The sequence below is a fragment of the Hyla sarda genome, chromosome 9, assembly GCF_029499605.1.
Source record: "Hyla sarda isolate aHylSar1 chromosome 9, aHylSar1.hap1, whole genome shotgun sequence".
Taxonomy (NCBI): Eukaryota; Metazoa; Chordata; class Amphibia; order Anura; family Hylidae; genus Hyla; species Hyla sarda.
This window is the reverse complement of record NC_079197.1, coordinates 28,587,372-28,600,297: the sequence shown is the minus strand read 5'-3', so window position 1 is coordinate 28,600,297 and position 12,926 is coordinate 28,587,372. Positions and strand designations below refer to the sequence as shown.

Sequence of the window (12,926 nt, the reverse complement as noted above, 5' to 3'; positions counted from 1 at the left end):
ATGCCTGCATCTCAGCCACTGAGCAGTCTTTCAGCGCTTGACAGCGAGGAGGAAGGTAGGGGACCCTCTTGCTATCCTACAGCTGTTCGGGAAGCCGCGATCCCGAACAGCCCCCTGAGCTAACCGGCAATTGTTTACTTTCACTTTAGACGTGGCGTTCAACTTTGAACGGCGTGGCCCCGGGTTATAGAAATGGAGTGGGCGAAGGGTGTACAGGTACGCCCTCCGTCCCCAACAGGTTAAAGGAGTACTCCGGTGGAAAACTCTTTTTTTTTACGAACTGGTGCCAGAAAGCTAAACAGATTTGTAAATTACTATTATTTAAAAATCTTAATCTTTCCAGTAGTTATTAGCAGCTGTATGCTACAGAGAAAATTCTTTTCTTTTGGAATTTATTTTTTGTGTTGTCCACAGTGCTCTCTGCTGACACCTCTGTCCATGTCGGGAACTGTCCAGAGCAGCATAGGTTTGCTATGGGGATTTTCTCATGCTCTGAACAGTTCCTGATACAGGCATCAGGTGTCAGCAGCGAGCACTGTGGACAAGACAAAAAAGAATTTCCTCTGTAGCATACAGCTGCTAATAAGTAGTGGAAGGATCAAGATTTTTAATACAAAACAGTTGTCACATAGGGCAGGGAATAGTGCGGCCCTGAGCTTACCCAGGACCACTTTCCTTGCCTACTTGTATATCCATCCTAGACAGCGGATTCACAAATGGATGACGGTCCCTGCGCTATACAGGGTGCAGGGGCATCACAAGTCAAAATAATAAACAGAACTGTACGGAGGTCAGGAAAACAGGTCAGGGAAAGCAACAGGGAACCAAGGTAATATATAACGTCAAGAATGCAAAGTAGTAACAAACAGTATCAGGAAGAGATAATGGAAAATATATAGAGTACTGACAGGTCCAGGATCAAAGTAATACAGCAGGTATGAGAGTAATGACAACTTGGGTACCACGAAGATATAGTGGCAGGTTTAGCAGAAATGAAGGTGAGTGAATAGGTAACTGAAGTCAGAATACTATACAGATCAGGATAAACTGGTACAGGATCACACAAAACTAAATGCAGAAATATAACACACCAGGATATTGGCAAAGCAAAAAGCAATAGATCAGGACCTATACCAAGGTGGGGAACAAAACACAAACAAGCCAGGTTTAAACAATGACAAGCAGAAATACTATACACACCACTAGGGACAAAGCAGAAAAAATTGGATCAAGACCCATATCGAGCTGGAGTACAAAACACAAACAGGTCAGAATACAAGTTCAGGCAACAAACATAAACTAGGCAGGATAAAACGGACCATAAGTACAGACCGATCACAAGGCTAAAAACGAGACAAATGGTTAGAACAGCAAAGCAATGGCAAAATCAAAGTAACATGTCAGAACTGAAAAAGACAGGACTAAAATTAGGACAAAGCTAACATCAAGAGCTAGAGCCAGAAGGCTGAGGGGAAATCAAATACCCTTCTAAGCTGCTGATTGGCTTGGGCTTGTAACTCCTAACTGACCAGAACTCAACATGCAAATCCTGGTCAGGTGCGATTGTTACAACGGTGTTAAAGGGTTTAACATTCACTTTAAGCTGCCTATAGACTTGGACTTTGATACCAACGAGGATTGCAGGAAGAAGTTCCACATGGAAATTCTGCTTTGACCTGCCTCAAATGACTTGTGTGCCATCACTTTTGGATGCAGAAATTTATTGAGGAAATTCTGTGGTGTGAACCCAACCTTTATCTTCTTTTGACAAATTCCAAACATTTTGGGGAAACCCATCAATTTTCATTTCCCAGCAGAATGCAAGGAAAAGGGCAATAAGATTTGACTGAGGTATAATAGCAACAAAGGAAAGAGAATTTGGATGGAAACAACCATAATTATAGACAATTCCTTTAAGCATATCCTCCTGATGACGATCATGTGGATATAAATGCTTTTAATTTCCAAAAGTAGGAAGTGATGTAGGTTGTTAAACGTGCTCTGGTTAGAACTCTACAGGTGTTGAGGTTCCCTTAGGGTGAATTTACACGAGGTGAATTGTATCTTTATCCTGGAGGAAGATTGTGATGGGCATTTGCATTGGACTTGCTGTGGATTCCCCATTTGCATTGCAAAGGTCGAATTTACAAACTAAGTGACAAATCTACATAAAAATGTGCATGGAACACAAGTGGATTTCAGGTGGATTCACTGTAAATCTGCAGTGTAAAAATACACCACATGACATAACTCTGTAAGTACAGGCCAAAAACAAGAAGATTTATTCTGTTGATTCAACTAAAACTACTGTTAAAAGGGTACTCCGCCGGTAGACATGTTATCCCCTATCTAAAGGATAGGGGATAACATGTCTGATCGCGAAAGTCCTGCCGCTGGGGACACCCGCTATCTTCGCCACAGCACCCCTGTCATCTGGTGCATGGAGCGAACTCCGCACCTCGCCAGATGACTGGCGATCACATCTGCCACACCCCCTCCATTCATGTCTATTGGAGAAGGTGTGATGGCTGTGTACGCCCCCTTCCATAGACATGAATGGAGGGGGCGCTGCGTGACGTCATGATCACGGAAGCGCTAAGAAGACGAAACAAAGCGGCACTCTCTGGTGGATGCAAACAGAAATTCTTTATTCTTGAAACATCAAACAGACATCTCTAAAATCGGGAGAAAGCAGGGGCTGTGATACTTCATACAGTGAAGACAGGTTCACCGCATGAAGTATCACAGCCCCTGCTTTCTCCCGATTTTAGAGATGTCTGTTTGATGTTTCAAGAATAAAGAATTTCTGTTTGCATCCACCGGAGAGTGCCGCTTTGTTTCATCTTCTTAGCGCATCTATTGGATTTCTCCTGCTTGTAAGCTGAGCACCACCGAGGGACCTGCAGCTGTTGCCAGGACTGCATCGCTCTGCTCCAAGGGGTTAAGGTAGTGCTGACTTCTCTTTCTTTTTTGCCTTTACATGATCACGGAAGCCCCATAACACCGCAGTGCCTGCCCGGAGATCGTGGGGTATCCCAGCGGCCGGGCCCCCCATGATTAGATCCTTTGGATAGTGATAACATGTCTAAGGGCAGAGTATCCCTTTAAATGAAACCTGTCCCCAGTATTATGCTGCCAAAACCACAGGCAACATAAAACCTGTGCAGGCAGCTTGACCCTGGCACAGAATGATTCTCTATAATATCCTAATATATTCTCCTGTACTTTGCAGGGGCATTAGTCCTTTTTGCCAAACCAAAATTGAAGAAAAAATGCAATTTTGTAATTTTGGGGGCTTCCGTTTCTATGCAGTGCATTTTTCAGTAAAAATGACACCTTATCTTTATTCTGTAGGTCCATACGATTAAAATGATCCCCTACTTATATAGGTTTATTTTGTATTACTTCTGAAAAAAATCATAACTACACGCAGGAAAATTTCTATGTTAAAAATTCTCATCTTCTAAGCCCTATAACTTTTTTTATTTTTCTGCGTACGGGCCGGTATGAGGGCTCATTTTTTGCGCCATAATCTGAAGTTTTTATCATTACCATATTTGTATTGATCTGTCTTTTTGATCGCTTTTTATAAATTTTTTCATGATATAAAAAGTGACCAAAAATAAGTATTTTTGGACTTTGGAATTTTTTTGCGCGTACGCCATTGACCGTGCGGTTTAATAAACAATATATTTTTATAATTTGGACATTTTTGCACACGGCGATGCCACAGATGTTTATTTTTGTTTTTATTTACACTTTTTTTTGGGGGGGGGGAAAGGGGGATGATTCAAACTTTTATTAGGGAAAGGGTTAAATGACCTTTATTAACTTTTACCACATATGGGGTACTGTATTTCTGTACTCAGGAGAAATTGCGTTACAAATTTTGGGGGTCTTTTTCCCTTTTACCGCTTGTGAAAATAAAAAGTATGAGGCAACATCAGCAAGTTAGTTTTTACACTAACAGGCTGGTGTAGACCTCAACTTTTCCTTTTCATAAAGGGTAAAAAGAGAAAAAGACCCCCAAAATCTATAACGCAATTGCTCCCGAGTACGGGAATACCCCATATGTGGCCCTAAACTGTTTCCTTGAAATACGACAGGGCTTCAAAGTGAGGGAGCGCCATGAGCATTTGAGGGCTAAATTAGGGATTGCATAGGGGTGGACATAGGGGTATTCTACGCCAGTGATTCCCAAACAGGGTGCCTCCAGCTGTTGCTAAACTCCCAGCATGCCTGGACAGTCAGTGGCTGTCCGGAAATGCTGGTAGTTGTTGTTTTGCAACAGCTGGAGGTTCCGTTTTGGAAACACTGCCGTTTTTTATTTTTATTGGTGGGGAAAGTGTAACGGGGTGTATATGTAGTGTTTTACCCTTTATTATGTGTTAGTGTAGTGTAGTGTTTTTAGGGTACATTCGCACTGGCGGAGGTTTACAGTGAGTTTCCCACTAGGAGTTTGCACTGTGGCAGAAAATTTGCACTGTAAACCCGCCCATGTGAATGTACCCTGTACCTCTAGCTGTTGCAAAACTACAACTCCCAGCATGCACTGCCAGACTTTGCATGCTGGGAGTTGTACTTTTGCAACAGCTGGAGGCACACTGGTTGGAAAACCTTCAGTTAGGTTCTGTTACCTAACTCAGTATTTTCCAACCAGTGTGCCTCCAGCTGTTGCAAAACTACAACTCTCAGCATGTATTGATCGCCGAAGGGCATGCTAGGAGATGTAGTTATGCAACAGCTGGAGGTACGCAACTACAACTCCCAGCATGCCGAAACAGCTGTTTGCTGTTTGGGCATGCTGGGATTTGCAGTTTTCCAACATCTGGAGGGCTACAGTTTAGAGACCACTGCACAGTAATCTCCAAACTGTGGCCCCCCCAGATGTTTCAAAACTACAAATCACAGCATGCCCAGACAGCTAACTGCTGTGTGGGCATGCTGGGAGTTGTAGTTTTGCAAGATCTAGAGGGCCACAGTTTAGAGACCACTGCACAGTGATCTCCAAACTGTAGCCCTCAAGCTGTTGCGAAACTACAAATCCCAGCATGACGAAACGGCAAACAGCTTTCTGGGCATGCTGGGAGTTGTAGTTATGCAACATCTGGAGGGCTACAGTTTAGAGACCACTGTATAGTGCCGGCTTCTGTAGGATCCATGGAGCCTGTCGCACGTCATCACTGTCGCCGCCGGGGATTGCCGCCAAGGCTAAGTTCACCGACGGTTCCCCTGCTCTGCCTAGACACCAGTGGGTAGGCAGAGTGGGGGCGGGGGGGGTGAACCAAATGTTAATCCCCCGCCCCCAATCTGCTATTGGTCGATCGCTTCTGATCAACCAATAGCAGGGATAGGAGGGGGGGCACCCCTGCCACCTAACTCCTATCCCTTATTTTTCGGGTCACATGTGTGACATGTGTGACACGGAATCATCGCAAATCGCCGGTGTGAATTCACCGGCGATTTGTGGCGATCGCTGACATGGGGTGGTCTCAGGACCCCCTTGGGCATTGGCACGGGATGCCTGCTGATAAATATCAGCAGTCATCCCAGTCTGGTTCTCACCCGGCGCGCTGGGGGTGACGGAAATTCCCACGGGCCACGGGCGTACAGGAACGCCCTTGGTCCTTAAGTACCAGGGAGCAAGGGCGTACCCATACACCTGTGGTCCTTAAGGGGTTAATCTTCTCCCTTTGTGCTGAGTGTGCTGAGCGCCTGTGTGTGAGGGAGAAATCTTCACCAATCAGAGCTCAGCTGGCAGAGGGAAGGGGCGGGGTTAGCTCTCTCCTCTCCATCTCTACATATCACAGCCCAGGGGGCTTAGATAAATACCAGACATTGCATTGGTGGTATTTTTATATTACAAATACTGGCAGGGGGTCTAAAATACCAGCTGTGCTGGAAAATACCCTAAGTGTGTGACATGGTTGTAATAATTATTGGGGAGATTTATCAAAACCTGTGCAGGGTAAAAGTTGATCAGTTGCCCATAGCAACCAATCAGATCGCTTCTTTCATTCTTAACAAGACCTCTGAAAAATAGAAGTGATCTGATTGGTTGCTATGGGCAACTGGTCACCTTTTCCTCTCCACAGGTTTTGATCCCTGATTGTCTTCATATCTAGGATGAGAATCTTCTGACACAGGGAGTAGCCGACCATTTCTGGGCATAAAACATCAGAACTTGCTGGGTGCCCTACGGTTGCCTGGACAACTGTACCCCCAGCATCAGCCGCCTCTCCCCTCATCACATGGCGCAGATCGGGCAGCAGTTTTGGACACTTCTGTCATCCACATTTTGCTAACATTATTTTTCACACACACAAATAAAATAAATGAGTCAAACAAGTCAAAGAACAGTTTAAACAAAGGGAACTTTATTTATTATTTACAAAAATGTTTGTGTAGGGATTTTATGTAACCTCCATCACTCACAAAGAGCGGACAGTAACTAACTCAGGACAGGAAAAACCTCCAGAGGGGAGGAAACCTGTAGGGAATCCATGGCTACTGTACTGCCCTTCCTCTGGGCATACTAAAGGAGGTTACCTCTAGAATTTGGGCAAAGTGTCAGTGTATGTGCTCCTCCACAGCCTGGAAGTGTGCATCTAAGATAGGGAAAGAAAAGAGAGATTAGTTACATGATTATTATAGAAATGTACATTGACAAAAAGATGTGATACTTACCAGTCACAGGCGTGTGTAATGTGAATGTGCAATCCTAGGTTCCTACAGTTTAGGCCCCTCACCAATGACAATGGTTATGACATCACATGTGTGACCTCACGGGAATTCTATTTGAGTAGTGCTGCTTTCTGATTGGCTGAAAGAAAAAAAACTAGTAGTGCTGCTTTCTGATTGGCTGAAAATCCAAAAACCTTTTTAACATATTCTGCATGACTGATCTCAGGGATTTTATTAAAATGGCTCTACTCCCTGTGGGTACATTATATTTGTTTCTCCTAACCAGACACTCAGTATTTGTAATATCATTTGGTGGCCCTAACAGCCTGGGCCCATAGGTTTCTTACACAGATCACTGCGGCTCTGGCAGCCTCAATGGGGGAGATTCATCAAGACCTGTCCAGAGAAAAAGTTGCAGAGTTGCCCATAGCAACCAATCAGATCACTTCTTTCATTTCAGAAAGGGCCACGAAAAAATTAAAGAAGCGATCTGATTGGTTGTTATGGGCAACTCAGCAACTTCTCCTCTGGACAGGTTTTGATAAATCTCTCCCAATGGGCAGCGTTGGCTGCTGGGACGTCTGACGAGTGATGCCCCTGACGTTACGGTGTGGAGAGGAAGGATATTATTCGTCAGACGTCCCGGCAGCCAGCGCTGCATATTGATTTAAAGTGGTTGTGGCTCCTGCTGCCAGTTCTAACAACGGCCGGGACCTGTGGATAATAGCGCGTGGCACTGATCGCAGTGCGGCGTGCTATTAACCCTTTAGACGCTGTGTTCAAAGTTGAACGCCGCGTCTAAAGTGAAACTAAATTACTGCCGGTTAGTTCAGGGTACTGTTTCGGGATCGCCGTGGCATCCCGAACAGCTTACAAAACAGCCGGAGGATCACTACCTGCCTCCATGCTGTCCGATCGCCGAATGAGATCCAGGCATGAGCAGTCAAGCGGCAGAATCATTGATCACTGATTTCCTATGAGAAACCAGTGATCAATGTAAAAGATCAGTGTATGCAGTGTCATAGCCCCCTATGGGAGCTATAACATTTGTGTTAGCTTGGGTATATGGGGAGTAGCTGTGCCGTACTTTAAGGGTGTCTGTTTAACCCTTTCTACTCGTGACTCCAGGGTGAGGGCTCCTCTGTAATGCTTGTCCTACCACCACCCGTCCCAAGAGCGATAGGGAGGTATGAAATAAGTGAATTTCCACAACCGGAGAGTTTGCTGAAAACTGTCGGAACTTTTACTGAAGATTTTATGCAGGCTAAATGACAGGAACAGTCTCTTTACTAGCAAAGCCTCTTAGATATTGACAGTGGTTGGGACCTTAAGCTGTTTAGAGTCCAGAGACAGATATGCGCTGTTCCGCTGGATTTAGGGGCTTTAGCTGAGGTCCAACAATCACGCTAGCTTTAGTGGGGATTTAGTTTAGGACTCACGGTTTGATTCAGGCTGAGGCCAGCAGGCTTCAGGCCTAGGGTTGTCTTTGCAAGTTACGCAGATCTCGCCTCTCCGATGATCCGGAACCCATATGAGCAATCATTGGCTGCAGCTCCCTTATATGGGCCAGGGCTGGAGTTAAGCTGATTGGTCCAAAACTTCTGTCAATTATCTGTACAAAGGAACATGGTCTGACATGTGACCACACCAGGTGACCTTTGAAAGGTCCTAAAGCATAACCCAAAGGAATTAACATAGTCACATGACCGAAGGCCCTGCGACGCTACCAAGGTAATGATATTAATATACATTATATTAAATATATACATTTAAACATTACAAAATTATAGAAGGAGGAGGCGACTAGGGGCTGTCCCACCTGGAGGACCCTACCTGAACGTAGTAACTCTGACTTTGGGGACCACCACACAAGGTACAGTATGCAATACAGTACCGGGACACCACAAACCCCCTTACTTAAGATAAGTCGGCCTCGACGCCTGTCCCCTAAGGCAGAGGGACAAAGTGCAACAGTTGCTTTATAACAGTCCTGGGCATAATTTTCCAAATGTCTATTAGTCAGGCTGTATGAACACTACAAGATTATTTCACTTTTTAAGGTATAAACATAAGTAAGGGTAAACTCACAAACAGGATTACTTGGTTCATGAATTTAGTGACAGGATGACATTATTTTACATGGTGGGCCATTTATATGGATACACCTTAATAAAATGGGAATGGTTGGTGATATTAGTATATGTGAGGGGGGAAATATTTCAAGATGGGTGGTGACCATGGTGGCCATTTTGAATTCGGCTATTTTGAATCCAACTTTTGTTTTTTCAATTGGAAGAGGGTCATGTGACACATCAAACTTATTGGGAATATCCCAAGAAAAACAATGAGCTGCTTGGTTTTAACATAACTTTATTCTTTCATGAGTTATTTACAAGTTTCTGACCACTTATAAAATTTGTTCAATGTGCTGCCCATTGTGTTGGATTGTCAATGCAACCCTCTTCTCCCACTCTTCACACACTGATAGCAACACCGCAGGAGAAATGCTAGCACAGGCTTCCAGTATCCGTAGTTTCAGGTGCTGCACATCTCGTGTCTTCACAGCATAGACAATTGCCTTCAGATGACCCCAAAGATAAAAGTCTAAGGGGGTCAAATCGGGAGACCTTGGGGGCCATTCAACTGGCCCACGACGACCAATCCACTTTCCAGGAAACTGTTCTAGGAATGCTCGGACCTGAAACCCATAATGTGGTGGTCACCATCTTGCTGGAAAAACTCAGGGAAGGTGCCAGCTTCAGTGCATAAAGAGGGAAACACATCATCATGTAGCAATTTCACATATCCAGCGGCCTTGAGGTTTCCATTGATGAAGAATGGCCCCACTATCTTTGTACCCCATATACCACACCATACCATCATTTTTTGTGCTTCAACAGTCTTGGAGGGATCTATCCAATGTGTGTTAGTGTCAGACCAATAGCGGTGGTTTTGTTTGTTAACTTCACCATTCACATAAAAGTTTCCCTCATCACTGAACAAAGTCTTCTGCGTAAACTGAGGGTCCTGTTCCAATTTTTGTTTTGCCCATTCTGCAGCACCTGAAACTACGGATACTGGAAGCCTGTGCTAGCATTTCTCCTGCGGTGTATATAATAGTATATAGCAGTGTATACGGATACTGGAAGCCTGTGCTAGCATTTCTCCTGCGGTGTATATAGTAGTATATAGCAGTATATAGAGAAGAGGGTTGCATTGACAATCCAACACAATGGGCAGCACATTGAACACATTTTATAAGTGGTCAGAAACTTGTAAATAACTCATGAAAGAATAAAGTTACATTAAAACCAAGCACATCATTGTTTTTCTTGTGAAATTTCCAATAAGTTTGATGTGTCACATGACCCTCTTCCTATTGAAAAAACAAAAGTTGGATTCAAAATGGCCGACTTCAAAATGGCCGTCATGGTCACCACCCATCTTGAAAAGTTTCCCCCCTCACATATACTAATGTGCCACAATCAGGAAGTTAATATCACCAACCATTCCCATTTTATTAAGGTGTATCCATATAAATGGCCCACCCTGTATAATAGTCTAAAGGCCAGGGTGTTTCAATGAAATCGTAGTTTAAAAAAGCCGCCTGAACAGTGGTCATGGTGGGGAGGTCCCTGGGGCTGCTGTGGAACTGGAGCTCCCATAGAGAATGCATAGAGCGCTTGCCAACACATCGCTTCATATATAGGAAGAGACAGAGTTTGCGGAGTAGGGGGGGTCTCAGTGGTCAGACCCCCCCCCCATGATCAGACACTTGAGATCTACTTGGCACTAAGCTATAGCAGAATTATTCAAAACATGATATTAAAGGGGTACTCCGGTGGAAAACTTTTTTTTTTTTAAATGAGCTGGTGCCAGAAAGTTAAACAGATTTGCAAATTACTTCTATTAAAAAATCCTTTTGGTACTTTTGAGCAGCTGTATGCTACAGAGGAAATTCTTAACTTTTTAATTTCTTTTTTGTCTTGTCCACAGTGCTCTCTGCTGACATCTCTGTCCGTGTCAGGATCTGTCCAGAGCAGCATAGGTTTGCTATGGGGATTTTCTCCTGCTCTGGACAATTCCTGATACGGGCATCAGGTGTCAGCAGAGAGCACTGTGGACAACACAAAAAAGAAATAAAAAAAAAGATTTTCCACTGTAGCAAACAGCTGCTAAAAAGTACTGAAAGGATTAAGATTTTTTAATAGAAGAAATTTACAAATCTCCATAGAAAATCCAAGAAGGAGAGAGCACACCAGATAGCAAACCAAATAGATGGGGAAGGCAAACATACAATACCGCGAGGTAACTGTTGGGAGCGTCCGGACTCACTTCAGTATATACGAGGCACCTGCGGGGTGCACACACTAGGTAAGGTATCAATATATGCAGAAACAAAGAGATAGTATGCACTCACCGCTGGTAAGCTGCTACGGGCTCCGAGTCCGGGATCAACACGGCATGAATGGAGACGATAAAGGGGCGCTCAGAGGCTACGCCGGCTGTTTCGGACGTAGGAACGTAATTCTTCCAGCCTCCATTCATGTCTAGGGGCGGAGTACCCCTTTAACTCTTCCACGCCTGGAAAGGTGAGCACAGAAAACAGATTGCATGAAAAACAAGGTCTGAACAGGGCCTATAACGGACAAATGCAAAAACAAATAAACGGACATTACATCCTGATTTAAAAAAAGAACAAAAACAAAGTAATTTACGCCAATATTCCCGGTATGAGCATCATTCCCGATCTGGCTTACATACGGCTTTTTATAGGTATTTTGAACTTATCTTTTTACCAACTTAGCTAATCATCCAAGACATCTCATTATGAGTTTTCTGGCCAAAATAAGTCAGATGAAGTCCAGTCCCTCCTGCCAATTCTTATGAAAAAATACTCTCCTTGGAAACAGAATGTTCTTGGAGATTTTCATTCTGCCCAAGGTGTCTCCAAGAAGGTAACTAATGAGATAACAAGAATCCTAGAGATAAACAACTCATCAATATTCTACATGCTATACGATCATTATATTCCTATACACTTCATTTAGAGCTGACTAAAAAGCAACAGCATTGGCCTTTTATTAAAGGGGTACTCCGGGGGGAAAACTTTTTTTTTTTTAAATCAACTGGTGCCAGAAAGTTAAACAGATTTGTATATTACTTCTATTACCACAGTGCTCTCTGCTGACACCTCTGTCCATCGTAGGAACTGTCCAGAGCAGGATAAGTTTGCTAAGGGAATTTTCTCCGGCTCTGGATAATTCCTACAATGGACAGAGGTGTCAGCAGAGAGCACTGTGGTCAGAGAGAAAATAAATTTAAAAAGAAAAGAACTTCCTCTGTATTATACAGCAGATGATAATTATTGGAAGGATTAAGACTTTTTAATAGAAGTAATTTACAAATCTGTTTAAAGGGGTATTCCAGGAAAAAACTTTATATATATATATATATATATATATATATATATATATATATATATATATATATATATATATATCTCAACTGGTTCCAGAAAGTTAAACAGATTTGTAAATAACTTCTATTAAAAAATCTTAATCCTTTCAGTACTTATGAGCTTCTGAAGTTATGGTTGTTCTTTTCTGTCTAAGTGCTCTCTGATGACATGTGTCTCGGGAAACGCCCAGTTTAGAAGCAAATTCCCATAGCAAACCTCTTCTAAACTGGGCGGTTCCCGAGACACGTGTCATCAGAGATTACTTAGACAGAAAAGAACAACCTAAACGTCAGAAGCTCATAAGTACTGAAAGGATTAAGATTTTTTAATAGAAGTAATTTACTAATCTGATTAACCTTCTGGAGCCAGTTGATATATAAAAAAAAGTTTTTTCCTGGATAACCCCTTTAACTTACTGTCACCAGTTGATAAAAAAAAAAAAAAAAATAATCATCTCGAGCGGAGTACCCCTTTAAAATGTTTCGCTTGGAGTGTTTAAAGTGCACTGTTGTTGCATTGTATAGAGGATATCATTAAAATGATTCAGATGTAGAGCATACCATGCTGACTAAACCCTAAGGGTTAAGGGGGGGGGGGTGAGTTAAAAATATATATATACCTACTGAGTAAGAATGTGTGTGAGATATGTAGAAAAGAAATTATGCCGTGTCTTTTGTATTTTCTGTGGCAAAAAAAAGTTTATGAAATAAAAAATACTAGGACGACAAAAAAACAAAGAAAGAAAAAAAATGATTTTTCAGCAGTTTTTTTTTTTTTTTTT

General features: G+C 42.9%; 1 long non-coding RNA gene across 1 annotated transcript; it reads right to left on the bottom strand.

Moving 5' to 3' along the window:
• Positions 1–6,355: 6,355 nt before the first annotated feature.
• On the bottom strand, positions 6,356–11,249 carry LOC130291133 (uncharacterized). Its single transcript, XR_008847802.1, has 2 exons — positions 11,105–11,249; positions 6,356–6,823 (listed from the first exon to the last, which is right to left on the bottom strand). It is a non-coding gene; the product is annotated as an uncharacterized LOC130291133 (long non-coding RNA).
• Positions 11,250–12,926: the final 1,677 nt, after the last annotated feature.